Source organism: Lutra lutra, chromosome 5 (genome assembly GCF_902655055.1).
Source record: "Lutra lutra chromosome 5, mLutLut1.2, whole genome shotgun sequence".
In the NCBI taxonomy this organism is placed as follows: Eukaryota; Metazoa; Chordata; class Mammalia; order Carnivora; family Mustelidae; genus Lutra; species Lutra lutra.
In genome coordinates, this window is record NC_062282.1 from 127,062,441 (window position 1) to 127,073,085 (window position 10,645).

Below are 10,645 nucleotides of genomic sequence, written 5' to 3' on the forward strand. Positions count from 1 at the left end.
TATTCATCCTTCCTAGGGGTAACTAAAGAATAACACATACACAGAGACAGAGAGAGACAGAGAAAGAGAGGGCACTGAACAACAGTGTCACAGCAGAAAAGTTTAAATTCATAAAAGGAATAGAGACATTTTCCTAACTGTAACAAGAATATGGGAGGTAATGTGTAAGAGCATCTGTATTTATCTCCTACCTTCCTTGTTAATTGGGTGAATTTCTTGAGGTCAAGAAAACTCCCCAAAATCCCATCCACCCGTGAAGATTTCTTTGGTGGTTGGGTTTCTGTGCTGTGTCTAACCTGGGGCCAGGGAGCCTCCAGTGGGCTGAGTGGATTCATTTCACCAGCACAGGTGCACAGGGCCCCCACGAGGGGCTTCAGTGAAAACAAGCCCTCACAGCCAAAGCAAACGGCAAGGGAGAAGGCAAGGACTTGTCACCTTATTACTTTCCTTACCACTACTGAAGAGTTGCATCCAAAGGAAATGCATCGTTTACTGAGTTAAAGGGATCTGCCTCTTGAACTTTGCAAACTGGAAGGAGTGAATGCACCAAGACCTAGCCGTCATTCTGAGACGCTCCCATGGGTATCAGCCTTTGCAGCTCCCCTAGATTTAGGAAACCGCTTCGTGATGCTCCCTTTCTCGCTGCTTCTGTCACAGACTGGGTCCAGGCTGGGGAACCAAGGCACCTGCAGGAGGAAGACTTCTTGCCCACCAGGGAGCCTCTGGTTTTTACATAAAGTGAACTGTAACGCGGCAAGTGAACTGTAACGCGGCAAAAAACTGTTGCCTGTATTACTTTTTTTTTTTTTTAACCTAATATACCCACTCTTGGAAATGCCCCCAATACTACTGTTACAAAGTTCGAGTTGATTTCTTATTCAAGTAAATGGATTTTAGTGGGGATGGAAATTTAAAAAGAATTTGAGCCCCTCCCGCATGCCAAAGCTAGGGGCCAGTTCTGTGGCTTCATCTTAACCCCGACTCCGCGGTGGGGGGTACCATCCCCCTTGCAAAGTGTTCCATGAAGCAATGCTATCTGAGGGTCAGGCAGGAACTGAACCCCGGTTTGCCGGACTCCGAGGCCCACCGACCTTGCTTTCTATACATGTGGCCCCTGCACAGTGGTAAGCCCGGATGGACAGCTTTTCACACAACAACCATGTTCCTGAAAAATGTAAATTAATTTCTGTAAATGGAATTCTATTTCAAATGTGTGGAGAGGCACTTTATTTTAAAGCTTTATTGCCTCACTTGCGAAGTGATTAGAAGGAGGTGCTTTTAGCTACTAGTTCTCGTGTTATTTCCAACTTGAAAATGGGAGGATGGAGAGGCACATACCGGAGTCCTCTACAAAGTCCATCTAAATCCTGGACCCCTTCTCCAAGAGGAGCGCACAAGATACTTGAAAAGCATAAATCGTAAGGGAGGACAAAACCGTTACCAAGCAATCCTGGCTGGTTATGTGGTTGGAGGCCAAATACAGAGAGACATTTCCACTTCATTTTTCAGGGCTACCTTTATCACAGAGTGAGATCCATTTCATTTAGACTTTTGGAAATTTAGATAGAAAACCTAGGAGCAGCAGGAACATTAGAAAAATCTGGACGTGTTTTAATTCTAAACAAAAACTAGTTTTAGGGGCACCTGGGTGGCTGAGTGGGTTAAGCCTCTGCCTTCGGCTCGGGTCATGGTCTCAGGCTCCTGGGATTGAGCCCCGCGCCAAAATGTAAGCCATCGATGAACACATATTTTGTGTACATATTATACACTGTATTCTTACAGTAAAGTCTGCTAGAGAAAAGATAATGTTAAGAAAATCACAGAAAAGAGAAAATACATTTACAATGCTGTACTGTATTTAAGAAAATAAAAATCTTAGAGGCGCCTGGGTGGCTCAGTTGGTTAAGCATCTGCCTTCAGCTCAGGTCATGATCCCAGGGTCCTGGGATCGAGCCCCATATCTGGCTCCCTGCCCAGTGGGGAGCCTGCTTCTCCCTCTGCCTGACCCCCATTCTCTCTGACAAATAAATAAATAAAATCTTTAAGAAGGTAAAAATAAAAATAAAGGCAAGTATACATGGTTGGGCGCAGTTCAAACCCGTATCGCTCAAGGGTCAGTTATATTTTCCCAGCTGTTTTTATCAACATCAAAGGAAAAATCAAGCTAAAACTTCATTCTGGATTTCAAAGTAGTGGAGTCTTAAAGTTATTATCCAACTTTTGCCCTGATGCTATTGTGGAATGTGAGAAAGGGGTCAGTAATTTCATAGTCAACACACTGTCCTAGCTACAATAGTAACAACTAGGAACACAGATTTTTCCATAACCTTCTTTTTTTTCTTGGAAAAGAATGGGCATATTAAAGTGAATCCTCCTAATTAAAAAAGGAGGATTTTGGCTAAGCGTTTAGGAAGAACAAGAAATTGTAGTACCACACTAGGTTACTGATTTGCAAGGGGGAAAAATGCCACTTCATGTAGTTTCTGAGTAGAAAATTAACAGATTAATCAAAACTGTTAACAATTGGAAACCATCAGGCTCTGACTGGTTGAAGGATTTCAAAACAGATTATGTGAAAAATCTATTTTTGCATAAGCATTAATTTTGCATCATTCAAAATCAAAATATACAAAATAATGTATACTAAATGGATTACCTCCCACTCTGTTCCCCAACCATCATCTTTTCCTCCCTGGGCGCAATTCATAGTTTCCACTTCTTGGCTATGCTTCTAGAGATCTGTTGTCGACATGCAGATGGGCTGCTTTTAAATTCCTTCAGTATTTTAAAGCTTGTTATTTTGACTTATTTTGCAGTTACAGGAAATAATACAGAGAGAACCCATAAACACTTTACCCAGATTCCCTCTTGGTAACTTAGAGTGCTACCTAGTTCTATACTACAGTGCAACATCACAGCCTTAACCCCTGGCAACCATTACTCTTCTATAATTTTGTCGTTTGAAGAATGTTCTGTAAATGAAATCATACAGTTTGTAGCCTTTTGAGATTGGCTTTTTTAATTCTCTGCAGGCTGTTCCATGTATCTATAGTTCTTTCCTTTTTGTTACTGAGTAGTATTCCATGGTATGGATGCATTAAGGTTTAACCATTCACCCACTGAAGAACATCTAGGTTGTTTCCTGTTTCTGACTCTACTAAATAATGCTGAACATTATTATAATGAAGGTTCCAAGCATTCATGTACAGGTTGTTGGGTGAATGTGGGTTTTCATTTCTCTGGAAAAAGTGCTCAGGAATGTAATTGTTGGGTCACATGTCACTGCATGTTCAATTTTTTTTTTTCCAGAATGTTTTTCCAAATTGTTTTCCAGAATGTCTACTCCATGTTCCATTCTTTTTTTTTTTTTTTTTTAAGATTTTATGTATTTATTAGAGAGAGAGTGAGAGCATGAGAGGGAGAGCACGAGCCCAGGGGAGGGGTAGAGGGAGAGGGAGAAGCAGATTCCCTCCTGAATAGGGAGCCCAACGTGGGGCTCGATTCCAGGACCCTGAGATCATGACCTGAGCCAAAGGCAAACCCTTAATTCACTAACCACCAAGGTGCCCTACCATGTCCCATTCTTACTAGCAATGTGAGCGATTCAGTTTCTCCACATCCTCACCAGCATTTGGTGTTGTCATTATTTTTTTATTTTAGCCTTTATGATAGTTGTATAAGTAATATCTCATTGTGGTTTTACTTTGCATTTCCTTAATGGCTAGTGGATCTTGAACATCTTTCCATGTGCTAATTTGCCATCTATATGCCCTCTTTGGTGAAATATCTCTTTATATATTTTGCCTATTTTATAATTGGATTATTCAATTTTTTTTGCATTTTAGGCATTTTTAATATATTCTAGGTTCCTGTTCTTCATTAGCTATATGGTCTGCAAATATTTTCTTCCAATCTTTAGCTTGTCTTTTGATCCTCTTAACAGGGTTTTTAGCAGAGCTAATGTTTTTAATTTTAATGAAGTCTACATCAGTTTTTCACTTTAAAATCATGTTTTTCATGTTGTAACTGAGAAGTATATGTCTTTCTAAATGTTTTATGGTTTTTATAGTTTCATGTTTTACATTTAAGTTTGTGATTCATTTTTAGTTAATTTTTATATAAAGTATGAGACAGGTTAAACTTCAATTTTTTTCCCTAAAGATATCCAATTGCTTGGAGCAATATTTGTTATAATGGCTATATTCCCTCTGTTACATTGCTTTTGCTTCTATGTCAAAAATCAGTTTGCCATATTTCTGTGAGTCTATTTCTGGGTTCTTTATTCTATTCCACTGTTCTCATTTAAAATAGCTATATAATAAGTCTTGCAAAGGTGTAGACTGATTCTTCCTGTTTTCTTCTTTTTTTAGAAAGAGAGGGAGAGAGAAAGCTCAAGTGTGAGTGAGGGGGAAGGCACAGAGGGAGATGGAGAGAGAGAATCCCAAGCAAGTTCCATGTCCAGTGCAGAGCCCTACACAGGGCTTGATCTCACAATGCTGAGATCATGATCTAAGCCAAAATCAGGAGTCAGACACTTAACTACTGAGCCACCCAGGCACCCCTACTCTACCATTTTTTTAAAAGATTTTATTTATTTATTTGACAGACAGAGATCACAGTAGGCAGAGAGGCAGGCAGAGAGAGAGGAAGAAGCAGGCTCCCCGCTGAGCAGAGAGCCCGATGTGGGGCTCGATCCCAGGACCCTGAGATCATGACCTGAGCTGAAGGCAGAGGCTTAACCCACTGAGCCACCCTGGCGCCCCCACCCCCTCTACCTTTTTAAGTTTTTTTTTTTTAGCTGTTCTGAGACTGTGTCTTTCCATATACATTATAGAATAAGGTCATTTGTGTCTACATAAGAAACCTTGCAGGGATTTTGATAGGGATTGCATTAAACCAAAAGATCAATCTGGGGAGAACTGACATCTTTACTAGGTTGAATCTTCCAATCCATGAACACCATATTTCTCTCCATTTATTCAGATCTTTGTTTCTTTCATCAGCATTTTGTAGTTTTCAGCATACATTGGTTAGATTTAAACCTAAGTATTTCTCTTTTTTTGAGTGCCTATAAATTTCGCAGTTTTATGGACTGTAGTTTTGGTTTCCATATATTCATTATGGGTACACAGAAATACAGTAGTTTTTAATGTACCTCTTGTATCTTGAGGCCTTGCTGAATTCACTTAAATAGTCCTAGGAACTTTGTTCGTTTTTTTTTTTTTTTTTAAAGATTTATTTATTTATTTGACAGAGAGACACACAGTGAAAGAGGGAACACAAGCAAGGGGAGTGGGAGAGGGAGAAGCAGGCTTCCTGCCAAGCAGGGAGCCCGATGTGGGACTTGATTCCAGGACCCTGGGATCATGACCCGAGCCGAAGGCAGATGCTTAACAACTGAGCTACCCAGGCGCCCTGTTCGTTTGTTTTTTAATAACATATAATGTGTTACTTGTTTCAGGGGTACAAGTCTGTGAATCATCAGTCTTACACAATTCACAGCACTCACCATAGCACATACCCTCCCCAATGTCTATCACCCAGCCACCCTAAACTGCTCACCCCTGCCCTCCAGCAACCCTCAGTTTGTTTCCTGAGATTAAGAATCTCTTATGATTTGTCTCCCTCCCTGGTCTGAATATCTTGCGATTTTCTATAGAAAACCAGGTCATCTGTAAATAACAGTAGTTTTATTTCTTCCATTCAAGTCTGTTTGCCTTTTCTTGCCTTATTGTGTGGGTTAGAAATTCCAGTACAACTTGAACATGGAGTGGTCAGAACAATTTTGTTTTTTCTCCAGCACTTAAGGGAAAAGCATTTCATCTTCCACCATTAAGTATCATGCTAACTGTAGCTTTTTTGCAGATGCTCTTTATCAAACTGAGAAACTTCCTTTTTTATTCCCATTTTTCTATGAGCTTTTAAAAAAAATCATAAATATCTGTTGAATTTTATCAAATACATTTTCTCTATTAATTGATGAGATCATTCGAGTTTTCTCCTTGAGTCTATTACTATGTGGATAATACTGATTTTTGAGTATCAAACCAGACTTTCATCCCTGGGATAAGCTCACTCAGTCATAGTGTATACTTCTTTTTACATATTGCTGATTTTTCAATTAGCAATAATCGCGCCTCGGATAAACCTCATTGGCTACGATACTGCCACTGCGCAAAGCTTATATTGCTGATTTTTATTTGCTAATATTTTGTTGTGTTTTTTACAGCTATATTCACAATGGATTCTTGTCTATAGATGTCTTTTTTTTTTAAAGCTGTGTTTTTCTTTTTTATTGTATTTATTTATTTGACAGAGAGAGAAAGATCACAAGCACGCAGGGGGCGGGGAAGCAGACTCCCTGCTGAGCAGAGAGCCCGATGCGATGCGGGGCTCAATCCGAGGACCCTGAGATCATGACCTGAGCTGAAGGCAGAGGCTTTAACCCACTGAGCCACCCAGGCGCCCCTATAGATGTCTTTTTAAAGAGGTCTTTTTTCTGGTTTTGGTGTCAGAGTACTATTAGCTTCATAATATGAATTGGGAAGTGTTCACTCCTATTTTCTGGGAGGGACAGCAGAGTTGGTATTAATTCTTTAAATGTATGATGGAGTTTTTCAGGAGTACTCTAGACCCAAATATTATTTTTGTAGAAGTTTTAAAATTATGAATTAATTTCCTTTAATAGTCACAGGGCTGTTCATATTATCTATTTCATATTGGGTGAATTGAGGTAGTTTGTATTTTTCAAGGAATTGGTCCGTTTCACTTAAGTTGTCAAATTTATGAGTATAGAGTTGTTCATAATATGTTCTTATCGTCTTTTTAATGTCTGCAGGGTCTATAGCGACATTCTCTGTTTTATTCCTGATTTTGATCATTTGGGTTTTCTCTTTTCTTCTTAACTTTGCTAGAGGTTTGTGAATTTTACCGATCCTTTCAAAGAATCAGCTTTCCATTTCATTCATTTTCTCTATCGTTTTTCTGTTTCAATTCCATTGATTTCTGTTCTGATCTTTATTATTTCTTCTCTTCTGATTGCTTTGGGTTTATTGGGTTTATTTTGCTCTTTTTTTTTTTTAGATTCTTAAGATTAAGAGATTAGATTAATCTGAGATTTTTTCCCTTCTTTTCTAATGTATACATTTTAGTGCTACAAATTTCCCTTTCCATGTTGCTTTACTTGTGTCTCACCTGTTCTGAAATGTTGTATTTTCATTTTCATTCAGTTAAATAAATGTATTTTTAAGATGTCCCTTGGGCGCCTGGGTGGCTCAGTGGGTTAAGCTGCTGCCTTCGGCTCAGGTCATGATCTCAGGGTCCTGGGATCGAGTCCTGCATCGGGCTCTCTGCTCAGCGAGAAGCCTGCTTCCCTCTCTCTCTCTCTGCCTGCCTCTCCATCTACTTGTGATCTCTCTCTGTCAAATAAATAAATAAAATCTTTAAAAAAAAAAAAAGATGTCCCTCAAGAGTTCCTCTTTGATTCATGGACTATGCAGAAGTTTGTTGCTTTGTTCCAAGTGCTTGGGCATTTCCTGGTTTTCTTTCTATTATTGATTTCTAGTTTGATTTTATTGTAGTTAGAGAAGATGCTCTGTACGATTTAAGTTGTTTTCAATTTGTTCAGATTTGGTCTATGAACCAGGATATTATCCTTCTTGGCATTCCATGGGCATTTGAAAAGATTGTGCATCCTTCTGTTCATGGGTGGACATGGATGTCATTTACATCCTATTGGTTGATGATGTTCTTGATTCTTGCTGATTTATTGTCTCATTGTTCTATCAGTTCTTAATAGAGGGGTGTTGAAGTCTTTAACTATAATTGTGTGTTTGCCTATCTCTCTGTTCAGTTCCACCAGCTTCTATCTTACAGCTCTCCTAGTTGGTGCATTATACATTAGTCTTTCATGTATGTTGACCATTTTTATCATTTTATAATGTCCCCTTCTGTCTGTCCATTTTCTTTGATCTGAAGTCTACTTTATCTAATATTAATGGAGCCACTCTTGCTTTGTTTTCAACAATGAATGCAAGATCTATCTCTTTATTCATTCTTAAACTTTCAACCTGCTTACATCATATATTTGCTAAAGGACCCTAAATACAAGTGACTGATAATGTATGAGGCTTAACAAGACAGTCTGAGACATTAGGCATATTCTCTGTCTCCAGGTGTGGTGCTAGAGCCGGCGAGAGCTAAAGGGAAGGTTCACGAGCGTAGGACAGAGCCATCCCATCTATGGACACGTTGTACACAGCAGCATGTTGCTGTAGGTGGTAGCTCTGGGAAGGGACACTAGAAGCCTCTGTGGACAGATGCATATAAACCAAAGGACTTCCTCCCACTCCCTGTCATCTCCACCTACACATAGCCTGGTGTGGAACTCTTGGAACTTTGACCCTACAAGGGAGTGGGGAAAAAGCTTTAAGGAAAACTGAAGCCTGGAAAGTGAAATAAAAAGATGTGCTGATTCAGGGCCTGTTGGCCCTTCCCCTACTTGCCTCTGTGTGGCAAGAGAGCTAACCCTGACGGGTGTTTCTTTGATTCTCAGGATGGCTGGGGTGGAAGTTTGGCTGAATGTCAGGCACCGGCAGGAGATGAGATGGTGCGAGGAAAGGAAAATCTACAGTCGTTTTCCTCCTTTCCCTTGCCCTAAATGACTTCTTTGGCAGTAGCTGTCCCTCTTCCATGGTCGCAGCTCCCAGGCTGGCCATACTGCCAGGCCCCTGGGCTCCAGAACCTGTGTCTCCTCCCTTTCCTTCTCCAGCTAGGGGCCATGCTTGCTAATTTCTGAATCACCTCACCAACCCCTGCTCAGCTTCTGAGTTCTTCCACTGTCTGTGGCATCATTTCCTTGGACTTAGTTATGTCTTTGTAAATACTCAAAATCCTCTCTTTCCCTGGTTAGCCCCTGATGGAAACAAACGGGTTTAGAGCAAAGGCTGCAGTGTGATATTTCTTACACACTTGGCTTTGTAGTTTATATCCCCTACATTATTATCAAATCTATCTACCTTGTTCTCTCAACTGGCTGTTTGCTAAGTGACGCTGTTCCATCCATATATAAGCCTTCTCAGGCAACCATCATTTCAAAGTGATTTTTCTGGGAAGGGTGGCTTGAGGCAAAGATATAACTTACACAAGGGATCTTTGATGGAGTGTTGGACTTCTCAGATTCAGACCTTTCAGATCACAAGATCTTTTCTACATGTGTCCTTATTGTTTATAAGAATGGCATTTTTCTTTATAGATTGAATAGATCTTCATAAAACACAAAAAAGCTCTGGGAAGAGCGTCTGCATTCCCCATCTCCCCTCAGCCACAACAGTTGTAGTTGTGGCCGCTACAAAGCCACAACAGATCTGAATTAAGGCAGTACCCAATCAGGGTACCAAGGGGCCACACATAAAGTTATTATTGGTCATTAACTGCCTCATGAACTGGTTTATTAGGTGGGTGTTCATTGTGATACTCAAAAAGGGACTGAAATTTTGATGGGGTGAGGAGTTAAAGGTGGGATGGAAGCACCACCCGGAGGGCAAGGCAATTTCGAGGCAAAGCCCTTTCAAGGTGGCTAGCCTGAAGCCTAATAAAGCTAAGGGCAAACCAGCATTTTATTGCTTTTGGCCAAAGAACATTGCCAAACTTTCAGAGCAAAGGGCAAGTACAAGTCATTCTTCTGAGAGGTTATGAGATTTCAACTAGGACAGAATAAAAGGAAGTTTCTGAATATAAAATAGACAATATTTGGAAGAGGTTTTATGAGCATGATCATCAGCACAATTCACCACTGTGTCAAACAGATTATAATTTGAAATAATTGATGCAAAAAACCCATTCATTTATTTATTTAATACATAGTATATGGCGCCAGCTTCTGTATTTGAGAAGCTACCTACGTATGAATGTTGGAAATAAAGTAATTTCTGTTTCCTGAAATTGTTCTTTAGAGAATATTCTTCAAAGTGTCCTTCTCCCTCTGTCTTCCCACACTTACTTCAGGGCACACAGAGGTAGTATAAAATGTCTTCCAGGGGAGAAGCCCGCAGGCATCACTCCGTTGAAATAGGGGTGTTCAGATTCATTTGCCTTTATATTATCAGAGGCATATGTAGATTTTGGAACATGTTTGAATCAAGATTTATTTAAATTTGTTCAAAGTTAACAACAAACTCTCTTGGATCGAGACTGGAGCATAAATTAGCCACATTTATAAACCGTTTTGTGGTTCTACTCTCTGGGTTCAGGCTCAGCTCAGGCACTAACTAGGTGTGTGACCTCGAGGAAGTTTAACTTTCCAACCCTTTAAAGTGTGGATCATAATGGTCACATCCTTACAGAAGTGAGAGGTGTGTAAATTTGGAAATGCATGTGAAAAGGCTTGGCACATCGTGAGAGCGAAACAAATGTCATATTCTTATCGCCGAGTTTCTTGTTTGGCAGAGGTGGTTCGTATGGATTGAGGATAGAAAAGACTGATCAACTCTTTTTTTTTTTTTTTTTTAAGATTTTATTTCTTTGAGAGAGATCACAAGTAGGCAGAGAGGCAGGCAGAGAGAGAGAGAGGAGAAAGCAGACTCCCCACCAAGCAGAGAGCCCGATGGGATGCGGGGCTCGATCCCAGGACCCCAGGATCATGACC

At 40.1% G+C, this 10,645-nt stretch overlaps 1 pseudogene; it reads right to left on the reverse strand.

The window, feature by feature from the left end:
• Positions 1-6,101: 6,101 nt before the first annotated feature.
• LOC125101355 (uncharacterized) lies at positions 6,102-6,182 on the reverse strand (annotated as a pseudogene).
• Positions 6,183-10,645: the final 4,463 nt, after the last annotated feature.